The sequence below is a fragment of the Protopterus annectens genome, chromosome 2.part2, assembly GCF_019279795.1.
Source record: "Protopterus annectens isolate FY-2018-M chromosome 2.part2, PAN1.0, whole genome shotgun sequence".
NCBI classification, from domain to species: domain Eukaryota; kingdom Metazoa; phylum Chordata; order Ceratodontiformes; family Protopteridae; genus Protopterus; species Protopterus annectens.
In genome coordinates, this window is record NC_056730.1 from 1,028,723,369 (window position 1) to 1,028,744,576 (window position 21,208).

The window sequence follows — 21,208 nt, forward strand, 5'->3', positions numbered from 1 at the left end:
ACTGGAGGTCTTAGTATGGCCACTCAGCTGAGATCTCAACACTATAGCTGTGCCAGTGGGGAGTCTTATTGAGGATCTGGAGAAAAGAGGGAGAAACAAGTCCTAGAGTGACTGATCTCTGTGTGGAGGAGGAGGACAACCAGGCTGGCCTTAGAGATGTACCACTCTCAGAAAACAGACTGTTCAACCTTTCTATAGAGGATGTAAAAATCTGTCTAGAGTTAGAAACTTGAACTGAAGGCCAAACATTTGGAAATAGCTACGAGACATCTCAGTCTGTCTTCTGCTTCTGAGGACAATGAGAGGCAGAGACAAGATGAAAATGAGATGTTGACTCTTCACCATGGTCATGGAGGTAATGGGGAATAGTATAACTGAACCTTAGGAGAAACAAAGGTCAGTAAATTCTTCCACAATTTACAAGGGGGGGGGGGGGATAATTTTGTTAGTTTCATAAGTTTACAGTATAATGTTGACCAAGGGCTCTGGGTATGGTTTCTGACCCCCTTACTCCATGGTAAAGCTGCAACTGCCATTTCTAAATTGTCTGATACTGATTGCTTAAATTATAATACTGGGAAGGACTGTTTTTTAGAATGTTTTTAAGTTAACACCTGAAGCTTATAGGAAAAAGTTTTGTGAGCATAGATGCAAGGCAGATGAGTGTGTGTGAATATATTGATAAACTACGCACTTTTTTTCATAGGTGGGTGAGTGGATGTCAGGGCACCACTTTCGAAGGGCTGGCAGACATTTTGGTGAGGGAAGAAGCCCTTAGCACTTTATCTGAGGACATGAGAATCTGGTTAGCTGATAGACAATGGAATATTTCAGATGAGTTAGGAAAGAAGGGAGACCTATACCTAGCAAGCAGGGCATCACTGCACAGAAAGGGGTACCCAGTGCTGCTCATGCATCTAAGGGAACCCATAATCTGCAGCCTAGACCACCCCAACTGAGTCTGCCAGTAGCAGGGGAAGCTAGTAGTCCAGGTACACATCCAGGACCAAGGGTTAGCTGCTTTAAATACAACCAGTAGGGCCATGTAACATATAGATGTCCACAGAGGCAAGGTGGGGAACAAAAGGTGGGAGAGCCAGTAAGTGGGAATGATAGAATGCCAGCAGTAATTTGTCTCGAGACATCAAGGGGACCAAACTACCACAAGAGGTTATATCCTGTCTTAGTAAATGGAAGAGAGGCTATTGCTAAGAGAGAGAGAGAGAGAGACGGCCTCTGACCTAACCGTTGTGAAGCCTGCAATGGTTAAAAAGGGGCACTATTTGCTTGGGCAGTCTACTCGTGTCCACAACTGTTTTTAGGAGGGACCCCATTCCAAATACCTTTTGGCTATGGTTCACCTTCACTGGGAGAGTGGAAAAGGAAGCCAGCAAGTAGGTGTGTTTGAGGATATAAAACCAGAATACTCAGCCAGGAAAAACAAGGATCAACACAATAATCACCACATAGCACTTCTATATATATATATATATATATATATATATATATATATATATATATATGTATATGTAGTACATACAATTATACTTAATTATATAATTAAACAATTAATCACATATTTAGGAAGATTTTTAAAGAAAAACCTTCCAGTTACATTCATTGTTCAAACCTACTGGAGACAGTGTATTAAACTTTCAAATATACAGTGTTTCTTTATTCAACAATTTTTTTTTTACATTCCCTCCTCTTTGTTTAAAATGTGTTTTGAAATATAAGAAGCTCTCAGTAAAAAAAGGATCATTGCTGTGACAGACTAAAATGAAGGGCAACAGGACTTATTTTAATGTCCCTAACATGTTCTTGGAGTTGAAATTACTCTTTTCGTTTCCCCTATGTAAAATAAATTACAAGGGCATGACAATACATATACTACTGATTTAGTGGCACATGAATACGCAGATGTAGAACAAAATCTAATTCCATTAATTTTTTCAAAAGATTTTATTGTTAGGACAAACTGAGCACCTTCCACATGGGAAGGTGCCACATAGAGCAGGATGTATATTTAACTTCTCACCAGGTTGTATAAACGTGTTATGCACCAAGCATATCTTTAATATTTCTACTTCTCTTAAATGAAATACATGGGACTCTATATAAATTCTTCACACCTTCCTTATTATTGATTAAATGGGGCCAATAATATTTAATAATGTTAATTTTTATGACTCGGAATATTATAAACTGTTACAAAATAAACCTTTCTACCACCTTGTACTGCATCTCTATCTCTATTGTCATTTCTCTTTACTGAAGAATCCGTGCAAGGTGAGTAGAAATCTAGCAATTTCTGTAGAGAGTTCAAAATTGAACATTTCATCATACCCTCTGTCTAAAAGCAACATAAGTATTCAGGATTTCCTTCTCTAAAATATTTACATCATTACATAGTCTGCTCACCCTCAGCAACTAATTATAGGGTAGAGCTTATATGGTGTGTAGGGGGTGGCAACTCTTACTTTCTAAAATACTAAAGTCACTAGTACATTTTCTGTATATACAAGTCACTATAGGATCACCCCTTATTTCTAACTTTACATCTAAATAACTGATTCACCCATTTGTAAACCATCAAATTCTACTTGAAAATAATTGATATTCTGACTATTAATAAATGGGGGGGGGGCAAAATCAGCACCTCCCTTACATAAAAAGATCAGGTCATCTATGTACCTGCAATACAAAGTTATTAAAGCTAGATCTATACAAAATTCTATTTCAAAAAGGGGTTGGCATACATGGGTGCGAATGACGCACCCATGGCAGTTCCTTGTTGTTGGTGATAAGTACGATTGTTAAACTCCAAGTTGTTAAGCAAAAATGAACTAATTCTATAACATAGTTGCTAACAGGACTATCTCCCAAGAAAAACTTGAGAGCTTCAATTCCTAACATATGAGTGATACCTGTATCTAAACTTTTTACATGTATTACCATCCAGTAGTAACCCTTTTCACACTTAACATTTTTCAGTTTATCTAGGAAATGAAAAGTGTCCTTAATGTAAGGATCCAATTTAACTACATACTTCTAAAGATATGAATGTAAAAAAACTTCCAATAATATGTAAAAATTAGTTTTGTGCTGCCACTATAGGATGACCTGGAGGAAGACTTACATTTTTGAGATTTAGGCAGGCAATAAAACTTAGCCAAAGAACTGCCTTCAGTGTCAAATTTATATTTAACATCATGCTTAGTGAAATAACCCGGCTTAAAGTCCTTATTAATTAATTCTCTAAAATTCACAACAGCTTGCTGAAAATCATTGTCATTAACTTCCCTATAAACTTTTTCATCAGACAAGTGGTCCATACACATTTTAAACTATTGTTTATAGTGCATTACAATTTTTTCGACCCTTGTCTGAAGGTTTTATGACAATGCCCTGTCTATTACACAAGCTTAATAGTGATTGCCATTCACATTTACTCATATTGTATAATGCATTTTTCTTTTCAATAAAAAATTCCATCATATTCTCCATAGCAACATTTATCATTTTTGAGAACTGGACTATAAGTTGTTTACAAAAGGGGGGAATAAAAGTGCTTATATGAGAAACATTCCCCATGTCTAAAGTGCAATATGCATTGACATTATCTGTAGAGTCTATAGAATTACAAGAAAAAAAACTCCATTTCATCATCTTCACTAATAGACACATCTACTAACTCATTCACCTTATCACACTTATTACCAGACTCATAGTAATTAACTAAATGTAATTTTCTCACTAATTTAAAAAAGTCAGCTTTCTAAAAATGTATTCTGGGTAAAGCAGTAGGGATGAACTTAAGCCTACATTGTAAAATGGACATTTCCGTATCACTAAGTCCACCCCAGACAAATTCAAAACTGAGTTATACATTTCACATCTTTCTGTTTGTTTAATAATAGTACAAATATGTTCAACATTAATATTTAGTCATCTTACTCTGTTTGAAATGTTGTACATCTCTATTCCCGTCAAAGTGGTATTTGTATATGTAATTCTGCTTCCCTTGTTGTTTGTCTTGGCCATGAAAAGTGTTATTCAAATAACCCAGTTGTCTCAGTTCTGGTAAAGGTGGATATTCACTGTTTTCTGCATTCCAACCAGCCAAAGTGTTAGCCCCATCAGTTGAGGCAAAAGAAATATTCTGCCATCTTCTAGCTTTACTGGAAGTATTCTTATAACCTTCGGTTACATTGTGATTGGCTGCTTTATTGAAAGCCATCCCCGAATCATAATCACAGATGTTCCATTGCAATTTATTATTTTTTCTTTTTATTATGTCATTAGAATTTTCTTCCAGCTTCTCATTCAAGGAGCAAAGCAACTGTTCAAACCGGGTGACACCCAGCTGCCCAGATAATACATCACAAGCAGCTACAATATCCTCTTTTACTTTACATTGCTTTAAACTGTCTCAGTCTACTAAAATTAGTAGCCATTCCCACACACATCTGTATGAAGCAGCAATCCATCTCTTTTCAAAATCTGCCTCTACTGGGTCAGACATCAAATGCTGTTGTGGGAATTTTAACAAATCTCAACCCACAAGGAGTGATATCAATATCCAGGTATATCTGCAAACACAGTATATTATAGTACAAGGCATTCTCTTTTAATAGCAGCCGTTCCAAGGATTCTAAATAGGTATAGTCTGCCATAGAGAGATGTATGGGAATCTGCCTTACCCACTTCATTAAATGGATTAGAAGATCTCTTCAGTCTCCCTTCTTCCAAAAGGCATTCCCATGATTTAATAGGAACACTATTAGAGGTAGATGCTGTAGCCTCAGTAGAACGATTACCAGTAGACAAACCAGGCTGCTGAAATAAAGCAGAAATGGATAAATCATCACAAAAGATATGTGGTAGCTGCTGTAGAGATTCATCATGAAAGATACCTGGTAGCTGCTGTAGAGATTCACTGGCCATCGGACACCAAAAACCACAAAGCCATGAAAAATTCAGTAAATACAAAACCAAACTACTCAGCCAAGAAAAAGTCACACCACAATTTCTATTTCAGTAAATTTAATAAAAGAACCATGGCGCCTCGGCACAAACCCTTCAAGGAGTAACAAAATAATCAACACATAGCACTTCTGTGTTCATATATATATATATATATATATATATATATATATATATATATATATAATTATACTTAATTATATAATTAAACAATTAATCATATATTTAGGAAGATTTTTTAAAGAAAAACCTTCCAGTTACATTCATTGTTCAAACCTACTGGAGACAATGTATTAAACTTTAAAATATCCAGGGTAAAGTTTAATACATTGTCTCCAGTAGGGTTGAAGCAATTAATGTAACTGGAAGAGTTCTTTTATTAAATTTACTGAAATACAGAGATCGTGGTGTGACTCTGTTCCTAGCTAAGTGCAGATGTCCTGATAGGAAATGATCTTGATAATGTAGTACCTTGTGTGCATGCAGTCAGGCTTGGAGACAAACATGTGAGTCTCCCAGACAGACCACACACTTGCAGCCAGAACTGATGAAGTAGTTACTTCAGGGAGGGAGCTACCCTAAGAGAAATACTGCTGGCCAAGCTATCTAAAATTTTGTAAATAATTCTCTGTATTTTGTGAATATTGATATGATTTATACAGAGATGTGTAAAGTACTGAGTTAAAATGTAACCACAACATGCCCTATTGGAATAGAATAGGAATGTACCTGCACTATTGTGACTGTTTAGATGTATATGTTTAATGGAAACTGGAACACAGGAGATTAACTTGAAAAAGAAAATCAGAGAAAATAGTTGAAATTATATTTTTAAACCACATAATAAGAGATGTTCTCTGTTTCAGTGAAGTAGCAGGCACAATATCTAGAGCTAGATTTTTTTTTTGTATTCTTGAAAGAGAAATAATTACTGGGTTTAAGATGGAAGTGTTTTATTGTTTTATGACTTCCAGGATCTGCAAACATCTGACAGATGCATTTTTCTCAGAGAGATTTTAAAATTATTTTGGGGGTTTAGCTTGGGGACTGAAGTCATGTGATACAAAGTAATGTCATCCAAGCTAACACAGCATTAATATTTGATATTAATTTAAGAACTCTCTCCAAAAGAGACTGTGCATTTTGTATTTTGTCTTTGACCTAGCAAGAACATCCACTTGCCTTGCTGTAAATAAGTTTAGGCCATAATAACTCTCTCTCTTAGATTCAGATAGGAATATAGTAAAGTATAGCTTAGATGTTTTCTTTATTTGAAACTGTCCTGTAATGTTTTTAACATTTGCTGTGATTTTGATCTTTGATGTAAATTATTACTTATGGAGTATTGTCCTATTCTTTTATTAAACATATTTAAAACTAAGCTGTTAGAGTACTTGCATATCTACTTGGTGACACTGTACAGGCCACTCCTAAATAGCCTTGCTCTTGGTCAGACTACCATTTTGATTAATAGTAACATTACACAGTAAGATTGGGCACCCTTCACAAACTGCCATAAAGTAGCCAATTAAGTAGTGGCTGCTGGCAGTGGAAGCAACCTTATGGTCTGAGCAGAAGGGGGCATAGCTAGTACTCCTATGCCAGCCTTTCCCAGGGGTGTGTGTAAATCAAATTCAAGTGCATTTGTCAGCTACTTGGGCAGGGACATGAAGCACTGGTTGGACAGACGGTACTGGAGATCTTGGTTTGGCCACCCCAGCTGAGATCTCAACCTTATAGCTGTGCCAGTGGGGAGTCTTACTGGGGATCTGGAGAAAGGGGGAAACCAGCCCCAGACTTGATTGATCTGTGTGCTCTTAAGGGAAATTGCACTTTACTGTGTGTTTACTTGTCATCCTTCCAGTGTGTACATCCCCCCACTGTTGCCAGTGGTGAGGACTGAAGCTCCTTGATTACTGGGCCAGTGTTGGGGTACCACAGGTTGGATCAAGTGTCTTTGTATTATTAGAGTAAGTTTGCTGCTTTACAGAAATGCCTAATTTTAAGCTTAAAGGAGATGGCCCAGATATACTCCAGCTTGTGGCAGAGAAGATTTAGAGTTAGTTCTACTGATGGATTTGATAACATGGGTGTATATAACTTTGATGAATGCTTTATTCAGTGAATCACTATTAATCAAACTCACTTAAGTGAAACCTCATTTAAGCGAATTATAGTTTCCGCAAATTTTTACTTGGGGAAAGGAAGTAGCTGACCATCGGGAATTGCCCTTTTTCCCCACTGCAGTATGATCTGAGTAGGTATATTTAGTTGGGGGGAACTGTGAGGGAAGCAGCTGACTTTTACCTTGTGTAGTGTTAGGTCGGTAGCTGGCCCACTAGTTTTTTTTCCCTTGGAGAATTTTTGCTGAAACGATCATTTGCTTAAATGAGGGTTCACTTAAGTGAGCTCATTATAGTCCCAATACGATATTCCTTCATCTCCTGGTTTTCCAATAGTAGGGGTTCAGCCCTCCATTTTTACTCATTTCCTTTTGTGGTAGTATGGCCAGTTATATACTTGTGGTATCAGTATCTGAAGATAAGTATAGACAGCTCCCTGATGAGGCTTATAATAGCAGATTGAGTAGGCCCCTTGATTATAACAAAGATCTATGGGTATGACATTCATTTACACTAATGTCCGCAACTAACATTGTTATGCCTGTATCTTACTACTTACCAGTGTACCTCCTAAAAGGTATATTACCATAAAGCAGCCTTAATGAGGTGGGAATGAATGGGTACTATATCATGAAGGTATCTATACATTTTCTCATGTTTCTCATATGTTTGTAGCTGTTCTACTGCAAACACTTGCATATAATATAGACCAATTTGACATATTACTTTGTAGCATTGTGAATGAATTGTGCCAGTGTGATTGTACTACTGTGAATGTTTTCATTTATCATCTTTCCTTTTATGTAATGTGAACCAGTTCAATTATAGTTTTCTAGTATTGCACTGTCAAACATTATACTAATGTTTATTTTGCCAGTGTTAATTTACATTGTATTTTGTATTACATTGCATCAATTTAGCTTTTATCTCTGGTCTTCAGCTGAAAAAGGGCTGTACACCCAATTGGACTTCCCTGGTCAAGACATGAAATGCATGCATACATACATATAGATATTGATGTCAGGATATTCATCTCAAAAACACAATTCTGTTATCCGTGAGAGTTGGTCATAATTCTTCTGTAACAAAGGGAGCTTTAACATCTCCAATATACAACTACTAAAGTGCAGGAATTCAATATGTTGTACAACTTTCAATGCTTTAAAACAATTAGTGATGCCACAGAACAATTGAAAAATAACTACCTCTCTGGGGTGTGTGGCCAAAATGAACAGGTAGCACTGATTTTTTTGATCTGCTTCTTTTCAGTCATTCTGACAAGATTTTATACATACACTTAATATTCTTCTATGATTAATAGTTCCAATATATAAGTAGTTTTACAATAGCTTTTGAAAGAAAAATCAAGATTTGTGATTTCTCTTATCATTTTCCTGTCAGAAAATTTTTAGTGTTTTGGTAAAATGAGCCACTCTAAAGTTAATTCCCAGGAAAACTGAATGAAGAAAGAACTACAGTCTATTTTATGTAACATCCATGATCTTTCGGTAAAAATGGCCAAACTTGAGATTAAAATGGACAGTATTTAGAATGTAAGAAATAAATTGATTTATTAAAGTCATAAAACATTCAGTACAGATTTCAACTATACAGGAAGCAGTAAATGACTTGGATGGAAGAATGACAGAAAATGGAAACCATATTGAGTTTGTCCTAAAACAAAGCACTTTGCTTTTGGAGAAAGTAGAAGACTTGGAGAGTAGATCTAGATATGGAATTCCAGAGAAAGAAGGGGCAACAATACAATAGTTTTTGAATAACTGGTTGCATAAAATCCTGAACTTACCTGAAGCTTTTTCTTTTGTTATTGAGTGAGCTCATGGATCACTCTCATATTCTTCTCTCAAAAATAATCCACCTTCCCCTAAGTATATGTTAAACTTCTCTCCAATCAGAATAAAGATGTGTTGAAAACAGCATGGGCAAATTCACCAGTAAAATAATGGAGAATAGCATCAGATTTGATCATGATTACTCGTAATCTGTTATGATAAAAAGAAAGGCTTGTATCCCATTCATAAAAAGTTTAAAGAAACTGAACATTAAAGATCAACTCAATTTTTCTACAAAAATCAAGATTTTTCTACCTGAAAGATCAACTTTTAATACCCTTCAAGATGCTTTGGTGTTCATACAAAACAAAAATTGGATAGATCTAAAGAGATGGGGGCCAGTCCTTGAGTAATTTAAGAGAGAAGCAACTAAAATGGATGGACATCAAAAGAAAAGTCAGGGAAAAGTGATAGGTTTATATTATTAGTTTAACCATATGAATATTTATTTTAGCATAGTCATGGGAATATGTTGCATCATAAGGTAAAACCTTTTAATTTACTTGAATGACTTTCTTAATATTAAACTGCTTGTATCCACCAATACTTAGCTAACTTTTTAATAGAGGGGGTAAAATGTTGATAGGATGAGTAATGATTTTGCCAATGGTAATGTATGTATTAGACTAATTCATTAGTGTAACTTATTTTTGTTGTAATATATAATATAAGCACTATTAATTATAGAATGACTTCTGAATGTTGTTTGTATTGGAACACATGTTAAACTGCAGTAGTATACACTGGCTGCCTTTTGAATATAATGTTTTAATAATAATCTCTAATGGATTTAGTGGTTTATAATGGCTTTGAGTGTTAAATGTAAAAATTTAACTGTGCCGGTACATTAAACTACTGAATGTGAGTGCTTATGCTTTACAACACCATAAATAGCTTTTTTTTCTAATGTGATCATGAGCTTCCTTGCATTGCAAATAAATACTTTTTGAGATATTTTCCTGTTTCGAATATTGCTGGTTTGAAAAAATGCTGTTTTAGACTGTTACAAGCTTTTTCTACTCATCTCAGCAACTTGATTTTGTTTTTGAACTGTTCCTGCAGCTGGAAGCTTTTCCAGATCTTTCACATCTTCAGAAACAGGAAATTGAATAGAGCATTCAAATGAGCAGTAAAGAAAATTAAGCAAGTAAAATGAAGCTTTACCTTTTTACTTGTATGAACTGATTAGTTTCTGAGGGTTTTAATGTAGTCTTTGCTATTTTCTCATTGATACATATGTATGTGTGTGTAATGTGTGTGTGTAATGTGTACGTGTAATATGTGTGTGTGTAATGTGTGTGTGTAATGCGTGAGTGCAGTGTGTTTGTGTAATGTGTGTGTGTGTGTGTGTGTGTGTGTGTGTGTGTGTGTGTGTGTGTGTGTGTAATATGTGTGTGTGTGTGTGTGTGTGTGTGTGTGTGTGTGTGTGTGTGTGTGTGTGTGTGTGTGTGTGTGTGTGTGTGTGTGTGTGTGTGTGTAGAGTGTGTGTGTGTTATATATATATGTATATGTATATATATATATATATATATATATATATATATATATATATATATATATATAGTTTGAGGATTTTAATGTTATCTTTGCTATTTTCTCATTGATATATATGTATGTGTGTGAATGTATGTATATATATATATATATATATATATATATATATATATATATATATATATATACAGTACATTCTTTTTTTTTTTGTGCTGGTTTTAATTGATTTCTAGCTTTAAGCCCTAAAACTAATAGCAAATATATTTTAATGACTGCTGCGTTTTTGATATTTAGAATAGCTCTTTGGCTCATTATGGCTAAATTAAGTGAATATCTCTAAACTGCATTTATATGGTGTATTTGTAGATACATTGTTCTTTAGAATGAAAATGCATTTTTTCTTTGTTCTTTATAAATATCTTTGAAGGTACAGGATATAATTGTTCAATCAGAAGAAGTTTTGTTTTTGATAGACCTGCATAATATCTGTGGTACAAATATGAACTTAAAACAGAATGCCATTTTTAATAGAGATTTTAAAACCATACGCTTAGGTACTTTGACAATCAGTTTTTCCAGACTTTTTAAAGCAAACTCAACTGTCAAATAATACTTTTAATATTTATTAGATGCTTAACATGTTAAGATCATTCAAGAGTTAGCACTGATTTTAAAATGTATATTCTTTATTACCAATGTGTGGAGTCTGAATGTCCTCCCCGCGGTTGGGTGGGCGTTCGAAAGACATGCGTAAATGGACTTGCCCTCTTTGAAGGTTGAACGTCGAGCTGGCACCTCGACGTTCGTCAAAATCTACTGCCAATCATTAGCGGACCGGAGTTCCGCTGTGGCGACCCCTAACCGAGAAAAGCTAAAAGACAACAACAACCATCCTTGTGTTGGTAGTCTTTTTAGTGTAGGAAATCAAGTAAGTATATTTCATGATTTTTTGTAATGATAGTGTAGAAGTCACATTATGCACTGTCATAATTATTTGTAATGAAGTTAGCATACTAAATCACTGGAAAATTGTCAAAAGGACTAAAACACATCTTGGAACAGTCATATGTACAAGTATGCACAGAGTTATTGGTCCAAATATATTTGCATAAGAAACCCATGTCTGCCTATTTGTTCAGGAATGTCACAGATTGGGTCACGATATATAAGTTTAGACATCTAAATGATGTAGAATTTTTCTGAGAAAAGAAGCTAAGACATATATTGTTTAGTGTTGACATGTATCTTCCCATTACATCACCAGAGATAATCAGGCAGACAGGTAAACAATCCCCAGGATTCAATAAAGTCCATGTAGGCTCCATGTAGAGCCACAGTTCCTCACTGGCAGAGTGCCATACATATTAATTTTGGGGCTCTGCTGAGGGAGATGACAGTAACATGGATATTGAATCCATGCAAGCAGCAGTGTAGAGGCTGTTCCATACTTCCAGACTGTCCAGAAAATGTCTGGACATGTGGTAAGCACAGGACAGTATTTTTATTTTTGTGTTTGTGTGGTGCAGCTCAGTGCATTGCAATGCCGAGCTGCACTTGTACATATACACCTGACATTTGCTATATATCTAAACATAGAAACTGTATGTAATCAATTATAACTTTTTTTGTCTGTCCCTGCTTGCATGGAGCAGCATGGTGCTTAGCAACGCCATCAGACATCTAAAAATAGAAACTGGATGTATTTAATTGTTGTAGTTGTGTTGTGCTTAGCAATGTGCAAAACTGCGCAGCTTCACTTTGCGGTGCTAAGAAACATCTTAGTAGTATATATGAAGATATACTGCTTCCCTGTTCTACCCTGTACTATCCAAGTAGTTAGGTTGAGTCATAACCTACAGTTTAATAGGCCATGAGATCAAGTCCTGACCAGTTGTGTATTTTACATTTATTGCTATCAAAATGTGTCAGGTGACTGAAGCATCAGTTTAATTTAAAATTAAAAAAATGTTGCATTTAGAAAAGCTGCGTGATGCTAGGTACTGCTTAAACATGGTCAATGATCTACAATGTTTGTGCTTTGCTAAGTCTCACTTAAACATGGGTTGTGCAAGTTTGCATGATGCTCAACTTTACTGAAATGGTCTGTGTGAGTTTGCACAAAGCTAAGTGATGCACTTTTTGAAAGTTACAGTATGACGTCTAAGGATGGGAATGCAGCCTATATAAAGGTCAATAGGCAGGAATTTCACACCATTCATAAGAGTCTTCACTTGGCTGTTGATATGCCTGGTGGTGGTGGAGAGGGAGTGAGCTTTTGGGTTCAGAGGTGGGGTGTGCAGAAGTCCAGACTGTTTGATGGACTCCTGGTGAAAATCTATGAACCCTGGGTGCTGCTGGGTGATTACCAGGGCTCAGAATGCAAGCCTGATGCCTGGGATCAGTTGACTAAGGAACTTACCAGTGTTAATGGTATCCCCCGCACTGGTGGGCAGAGTAGTCACCACTATGACTACCTGAAGCAGAGGAAGAGGTGAACCTTGGACACCTGGGTCCAAGAAACTCTTTCTGGGCAGACTCCATAGATATGCAAGTATGTTTGCCAGTACTTTAGAAATGTACAAGCTGATTCTGTACAAAACTTGTATGCATAATGATTTGCTTCTTTCCACATCTGCAGATGAGAGGGCTCGCAATGTCCAGTCCCATGCAGGGCACCTGGCCTGGATGAGGTGAGAGTGTGGTAAGCAGGGAAGTAACATAATGCATAAAATCTTAACAGTCAGATATGGCATAAATGGGACATGTAACATGTTTAGTAATGTGTCACTGCCCATCTGAAATAGTACATTAAGTTAAATTGGGTAAACATGCAGTACTGTGTAGTATATCTTCCAAGTATTAATGTTGTGGCCTACCAATATTAAGAGTCATAGATCTGGTCTGCCCATTATCTGAAATGTGCTGTATGTTGCACTCGATTAATGGACAGGGTATATGGGTTATCTACTGGACGTCTTTCACAGCTATCCATGCTCTACATGTCAGACTTGAAGCAACATTAATAAATAAAATCTAAAGGATGATGGTGCTTTGATATGTAATGTTTTCAAATAAAAAGTGTTCACTATTCCTGTGTTCACTGTGTGTGTGTTCTAATATGACACCAGTCAACTGTGAAATGTAAATGAATAAAGAATGCAGCAAATACTGTCAAGTAAATGTGCATTACCCAGAGTAAGGTTCCAAGCCTGTGTTCTGCTACTTTTGTCTGGCATAATGCTGTATATTCCACCCAGGCAATGAACACTGTATATGGGTAGGATTACTGAAGTCCTGGACTGCTATCCATGTCTAAATGTCAGATTTAAAGGAACATTAGCAATAAAGTTTAAAGCAGGATTGTGCTTTAATAACTACTGTATTCAAATAATGTTCTCGTTATTTATGTATTCACAGAATTTGGTTCCAATGTGATACCACACAGTTATGCAAATGTGTAAATGTAGGGTTTCACACAAAATATTGCAATAAAAAATCATAAAGGAGAATACTGTTTTGAGAATTCATGATATTTAAATAAAGTGCACATAATTCCTGCAGTCACCGCTTGTGGCTTTTAATCCCATGGCAGCCAGCTGACAAAATAATCAGCTATCCAGTGTACATGAACATACCTTTCAACTGTTATGCTTTTGAAGAATGTAATGACTAGTCCCCCACATAACTATCCATTGATGTATGAGCACACTGTGTAAAACAGTTCCCTGTAGTTGTGCCTGTGTACCAGCATCTTTTGGTGCTTGGTCCATACTGTCCCATGCAAACAGGTTGAGAGGAATGTGCATGCAACATCATCTATACAAGAATTGCAGTGACTGTACTCACAACTGAAATTGCACATCTGTAGAAGTATGTATTTGTACTCTATGTAGTATTATTATCTGCAAATTCACTAATGGTATGTTTCTCTCTCTCCCCACCCCTTATCTTTATTATGATTTGATATTAATATATTTGTAACTGTTATGCTGGCCTTGTGTATTTCATACCAGTGTGCTGTTAACATATTTTCCTTATTGCTATTTATTGTTGTGTTCCTCATAATATTCCTTTGTATGTCAATTGATTAGTCACTATCTTCTATTATGTTAATACTAAGATTTGTTTGGTTATTTCTTTTGTTAACTTATGTTTATAATTAATTTATTCCAGTGTGACAAAGTAGGCCATTTCCTGGTGATCCATCTATCTTGGCTCTCCTGGCTGTGGCACCAGGGCCCAGCATGTCTGGGCTGCAGCCTGGTGGTGTCCCTCTGCTGCTCCTGCATTACCTATGGCATTAAGTAGTTTTGCCTCACAGGCTGTGGATGGTTCCTCCTCTGGCAGCAGATGTGAATGGGGTGATTGTTACTCATGAGGAACTGCCAGGTATGGTGCATAGGTTGCTGCACTGAACTGTTGGTGCATGCCTACACTGTATAGAGAGCATGCTGTCCATCCTGATAGGGCAACATTGCCCCGGACACTAGCTTCCACCACAGGGGCAGTGAAGGAAAGTGCTGATAGTCCAATGGGTGAGGTCTTGAGTCACACTGCTCCCATATGTGGCACTCATGGGGCTGGAATTCCACAACACCCTCCACATTAAAGGCGTTCACCCCCCTTGTCACATATCAACACTGTCTTGTCTGTCTGCAAAAATTTCCTCACCTACCCAAATTGCCTCCCCGACACGTACTCGTGCCCCTTTCCCAACATTCCACTCTCACCTTAAAAAGAAAAAATGGGCTCCTGTCCCCATAAAGATTTTGTCCCATTCGTAGCTCTCCACTTTGCACACGTGTTCACTGGGACACATAATTTGGTCCAATTGGCTTGAAAATGAACTTATGTTGTCATCACCCCTCTGGGGGTGACATCCAAATTCAGCTAAAAAAAATTTATGAAAGTGCACAGTTACCATTGAAGAAATTGATAGCTATGGTTCCATCCTACACCTGTCCTACAGATCCCTGCCAGCCTTTCATCATGCTTTCCCCCTGCTTGCACCCATTTTTCTTTAAAGATTATTTTGCTTAATGCTCTGCAGTGCATTGATTGCTATGATAAATAGTGCTACATTGATAAATGTTTTAAAAATATATTAATCACATTCAAAAAGTACAGCTGGGCCCTAATTCAAACATAGGACCATCTCACCTGCAAAACAGTGGATCAACCTGCCAAGCCACACAGATGCTAATTTCACACAGGTGTTTTAACCAAAACAGAGTAATGCTCAAGTTCCCTTCATTAAGCATGTTGAAGTGATGCTGCACATCGTGCAGCACTGGTCAAATCAGCCAAGAGATTAATAGAAAAAATAGTACTGTAATTGGCAGTCTAGTACAGAAATACATCACTATAAAGCCGCACACAAGCTTAGATGTAAGGGAGGTATCTAATACCAGATAACTTTGCCATTATATGTACAACATGTAAGAACACACTGCAGAAACATTAATGGAAAACAGGTTTTTAACTGCGACTCTGGTATACAAATACAGTACTCTAAAGCCATACACATAATAGACGAGTGCAGTATTTCATAGCAGTTAACTGTGTAATAACTACAACATGTAAAACTACACCTACTACAACAGTGACTCTGTATCTGTCTGTAAAATGCATTAAAGACATTACTTTTTAGTGCACATGGTCCTGGGTTCAATTATAGCTGCATCTAGCAATGAAAATTCATGTATGTGGACATAGACATACATATCACAGTTTATAATGTTCATCTCATCACCTATTTATCAACCTAAAGCAGCACAGTTGGAATGCCTGCATCTAATTAATACAGGTCATATTTCTACAGATAGGATTACTTTTAGTATCACTTTTAAGTCGTCCTAGTACAATACTGGAAAGTGCAGAGAATGTCAGGACATGCATTAGCCTGAATTCCCAGTGCATGTTGGTGTGTGCTGAAATTGTGGCACAGTTATATCACACTGCAGCTTACAATGATTTGAGAGTGATTTCACACACAACCACAACTGCACAAGTAACATAAATATATGGAGGTTGAGCTAGATGTAGGTGGTTGCCAGCATACACTAAACAAGGGACTACCATAATAAAACATGTGACTTGGCAGTTGTCCAGCTGCATAACATCATGGTTAATGTGCCCCCTACCTTTTTCTAGGCTATACCAAGCATTTTGCCTTATTGTTACTGCTGCCATTGGCTGACATGACACACACCTTAATTCCCAGTAGGATGGGTACCCTCAATCTTGACTCCACCTATGTAGTAAGGCTTCCACAGGTCCCACACTTACCCTTAAAGCTTGTTGTTCTGCAAAGTGTTCACCCTCTCTACCTATGCCTATTGCCTGCAGCATGATCTTCAGCCTGTAGCATGCACATCTGTATGCAAAATGTAGTTGCTATAGATATTCTCTCTGCCATGTAGTATCTGTACCCAGTAATTTCCAACCCTGACATATGAGAAAGGGGTTGTAATCTACAACACTTGTATCCTGTTCAGTGGCTGCATGTGATTGGATGATTATACTGCAAATCAGCTGTGTTGGCTGCAATTTCAGAATCACAGATTGGTTCAGAGGCAAACATTTGCTAATGACAACCATGTTAAAAAGGTAAACTGGTAGCTAGGGTATCCATTGTTTGAGAGTTACTTCACAGGGTGAACTTGTCTGCACAACATTTACATATCTGAACCTTTCAACAGAAGAGTATTGTACTCCACAAGGTATGTAACCATTTTGTTTTCAACATGATGCATACGTTTGCATATATGTATCGGGAAAGTACTGTACTGATGATATGTCCTGGATCTCCAGGTGTTACTTACAGAAGAACTAAGCACAGTAAGGGTAGAATGCGTTTTGTTAATTATGTACACCAGACTCCTGGAAATTTCCCTTGACAGTGGTTTAATACTACATTGCTATTTGTTTGGTACTGGTTTTATATATTATAAGGGGGTTTTACACCTAGGGGCCACACTTTAATGGACTCCTGTGTTGGGTGTATGATCATATCTCCATATATGTCATGGCACAAACAGGAATAGCTGCCTATTGGTACTATCCTAGTTGCATCCATACCCTTATGTTTGCATAGTGTTGAATATGAGGTGTGTAATCAAGCAGTGAATACTGGTAGTCATCTGTTGTTTTTGTATCTCTGCATATGTACTCCCATGTATGTGATCCTGACATGTTCATATGTGTGTACTAGGCTAATGGCCCTGGAAGCCTATATAAGCCTAGCCCAAGAAGATTCCCTGGCATCATGCCACCAAAGTTAGTTCTCAGTGCCCTTGTCAAGCAATACCACTGAAGTGATCCCTGGGGTGAACTTCCTATTGCCCATCCACTCATCAAGATTTCTCAGAGAACCAGTGAAGTGCTCTGAGTGACATGAATGGGAAGTTTGTTCCAGAGTATGGGAAGTCTCTGGGTTAGGAACCTGTGTCCCTCCAGCATGTTCTGTTTATTGTGGTAATGGGATTTAGGTTTCTGGAGCATGTGGCATGGAGGGGTTGAGATTTCTTTAGGTGTAGCTTATCTAGCAGCTCTGGGTCAGACATGGCTTTGTAGGTCAAGCAGAGATGGCCTTTAAGTAGCGATAAGAGAGTATAGCTGGAGTTTCTGAGTCTGTCCATATAGGGCATGTGTCTAAGGCCTAAGATCCTCTTAGTGAGGTATTTTTGTGGCCTTTCCAGTTGTAGGTGTCTAGAGAGGTACATACCAAATGGGGCATTGTATTCTATAATGAGGCTAATGGGGGATGAGTAGAGAGGGAATATGACCTATTTCTTCCTGGATGAGAAACCTTTTGTAATGAGATGTGCCACATAGGACTTTCTGACTATAGTGGCAATGTGGTTATCAAAGGAGAGGTTGCGGTCAACCTGTGTTCCCAGGTCTCTTATCACACCTTTGGTGTTTAGTGGACTACCACTTATGTGGTAGTTCATGGGCACCTATTTTTTCCCAAAGGGAATGGCAATGCACTTTTTGGCATTGAGCTTAAGGCCATGGTTCTGGCACCACTCACTGGTGTCAGTGAGGCCTTTTTGTAAAGTGTCTACATCAGTTGGGGAATCAATAATGGCTCCCAGTTTGTAGTCATCTGTGAACTTGGTCAGCCAGAGTCCCTTTGTGTTGGCTTGCACTTCAGAGAAGTAGATGCCAAACAGGAGAGGGCCTAGGACCAATCCCTGTTGGACACCACTTGTAATTGGTCAGTAGTCAGATTTGGAGTCCGCTACTTTCACAGTGTGGGTTCTATTAGTGAGCCATTTGGCAACCCATCTTATGACATAGGGGTTTATGCCTAGTTTAGTGAGTCTATCTATAATTCCTGAGTGAGAGATGGTATCAAAGGCCTTGGCAAGATCTAGGTAGGCTGTGTAAACTACCTTGCCCTCATTCACAGCTCTGGTGACAGACTCCATGTCTATCAGGTTGAGCAGGCATGATCTACCTTTCACAAACCCAAACTGCATAGGGTCCAGAGTTTGGAGATTCCCTATGTCCTTATATACAAGGTCCATGATGATGTGCTCCATAGCCTTAACATATCAGACTCGTCAGACTAATGGAGCTGTAGTTCCTAGGGTCTGTAGTTGCTCCTCCTTTGTGGAGTGAGATGACTGTAGCAGTGTGCCATTTGGTAAGAACAAAGCCTGAAATTAGGCTGTGATTGAACAGGATACTCAGGTGTGGTGCCAGTTCACTTTGTAATTCATGTAGAACACAGCCAGGGAGTATTATCAAGTCCCATGGAAGCTGTATTCTTGGCTTTGGACTGTTCATTTTTTTCCCTGTGAAGCTGTGATAATAGGGGCTTGGCATTCCTCAGGTATTGTACTAGGCCCTTTAAAGGGTGAAAGGGGGGTAAACTTCACACTGAACCTGTCTGCCAATATGTTGGCAATATCAGTTGGTTCTGTATATGTATTGCCATTGTGCTGTATCTCAGAGCAGATCTGAGTATTGCCATATAGATTCTTGACATAACTATAGAATGCCTTTTAGTTGTCTTTAGAATCTGCAGCAATTTGGATTTGATGACTGATCTCAGTTTTTTGCTGAGGCTAACCAGGGAGTTTTTCCAGTCTTTGGAATTCACCCTTTTCTGCAACAGTTTTTTTCCTTCTGTTGTGGAGTTTGTTTATGGTGGGAGATCACCAGACTGGCTTCCTTTTTTGGAGGAGAATGTCTTGGTTCTATTTGGTATGGCCCATTCCATGCACTTGTGTATGTGCTCATACAGTGCATTGGTGTATGATTCAGTAGTCATGCACCTATTTTCCATTTGCATCGGTGTCATGAAGTTAGCCACCTCTGTTTTTAGAAGCCCAAAATTGGCTTTGGAGAAGTTTTATACTATAGTTTCTTTGGGGGGGGGGGGTGAGGGTGGGATTTGCATATCCATGGTGATTAGCTTGTGGTCAGATCTGACCAGGGAGGAATTGATTACTGGTGCAGAGCAATGGTCACCCATGTTGGTAATGACCAGGTCAAGGATGTTTCTACCTCTGATTGGGGTAAGAATGAGTTGGTCCAGAGTATTGGAATTAATGAATTCCAGAAAACATTGAGCAAGTGTGTTGGTACATGAGTAATTTTCCCATTTAATGGAGCAGTAGTTAGTCTCCCAGTATAAGGGTATTGGGTTGCTCCCTAATATTTTCTAATGTGTTTAGGAATGTGGAGTGGGAGTCTTGGGACATGGTGGGGGGATCTATAGCAGGCTACAACATGGATTGCAGTTTTATCCAGTGTTAGTTGTACTTGAAGTATCTCTGATGTGTTATATTGGGCTACTAGTCTGGAGGTGTGCATATCCTTTATGAATATGGAGACACCACCACCTTTAGTCCAAGTTTTGGGGCCGAAAAGTGTGGTATGAATTATAGCCTGGTAGGGCTGGTGTGCTCACCGGAGCCTTGAGCCAGGTCTTGGTCACTGCACAGATGTCTATGTTCTCCATTTCAAGGAATGCTTCCAGCAAGTGCATTACGAGATTTAGACTTCTAACATTGAGTAGCATAACACTCTGATTTTGATTGCTTGCAGCTGTTATAGTGGTAGTTTTGTCTTCAGGACATTGCCTAAAAAAGGCACTATAGGGGTGTGAGAGCCTTGGTCAGTATCTGGAATTCCTGGGGTGGCAGGTGCAGGCCATCTCTGGTGAAGCATCGAGGTCTGTCGATCATGTCATCCCAGGCAGACAGATACTGGATCCCCTTAGAATGATACCAGAAACTTAGCCAATTGTTGAAGTCAATCATTTTCTTATTGTACTGTGGTATCATTCTGGCTGATGGAAGGATGCAACTCAGAGCTAGTGTCATACCTTCCTGGGCTACAAGATCCGAGAGCTCCTCTCTCTATTCATGATGTCCAGGGAGGTACACCTCAGGTCATTCATACCAACATGGACAACGACAGAGTCATATTTGTACCTGCTGTGGAGTGACCTAACTGTTTGTGTTATGTGGTGGATCCTAGCACCCGGCAGGCATCTGACCATAACTTTCTCCTTATTCAATCTAGTGAGTGGGACATCAGTGTGCCTTACTATTAAGTCACCTATGACTAGTGTATTGGATAAGTTGGTTTGCCTTATGGGCTTTGGTTGAGTGGCACACTGTTTTTTATGTGAGCTGTGTGTGTCCTGCTTCTTGCTGGGATGTGGTGGTGGTTTTGTGTTTCTGCCTCAGAGGTCTGTGTTTGGGCAGATTTTTCTTGAGATCCTCCATGAAA